This window comes from Apium graveolens, chromosome 3 (genome assembly GCF_009905375.1).
Source record: "Apium graveolens cultivar Ventura chromosome 3, ASM990537v1, whole genome shotgun sequence".
NCBI lineage: Eukaryota > Viridiplantae > Streptophyta > Magnoliopsida > Apiales > Apiaceae > Apium > Apium graveolens.
Genome location: NC_133649.1, coordinates 274,082,580 through 274,083,269, shown reverse-complemented (window position 1 = coordinate 274,083,269; position 690 = coordinate 274,082,580).

Below are 690 nucleotides of genomic sequence, written 5' to 3'. Positions count from 1 at the left end.
TGGTTAATTTGGATCTTTAGGGTTTGTAGTTGTTGTGGTCCTGGGCCATCTTCCTTCTTCTTCTTCTTCTTTCTTCTTTCATCCCCTTTCTTCCTCTCATCTTCCTTCTTCTTCTCATCTCCTTTCTTCTCCTTTTCTTTGCTTCCAGTTGCTCTAAAAGATTGAATTGGATTTGAGCCAGAAGGTGGTTGATCATTTTGCTTCTGCTCATGTGACGCCCTCCAAATCCGGGGTCTAGACTTGGGGGTCACTAGCCAATAAACCAAAATAAAATAATCACAGCGGAATAATATAGTAAATATGACCCCTTTCACCTGTACTGGATCGATCACAGGTTATAGTATGGAACAGGCACTATTACAAACCAACTGTTATTATAAACCTTAATTCTAATTAGTTTTACAACTTATTCAAATTTTATTACAAACCTCTAGCCTAGTTAAGCGTCCCAAACGGTCTACCTGGAAACACACAAAACTATCTACAAGCACACAACTTCTAGTCTGACCTGGAACTCAAGCTTGCCCTGGCCTAGCTGAAAGAATCAAGATATGAAACAAGTATGAGCGAAAGAAATGCTCAACAAGCAGTAAATAGCTTATTATTTGGAACAACAACAGTATATCTGATGAACAAAACCAAACTACAATAACTGAACAGTATCAAAACTGATATATATTTGATAATAAA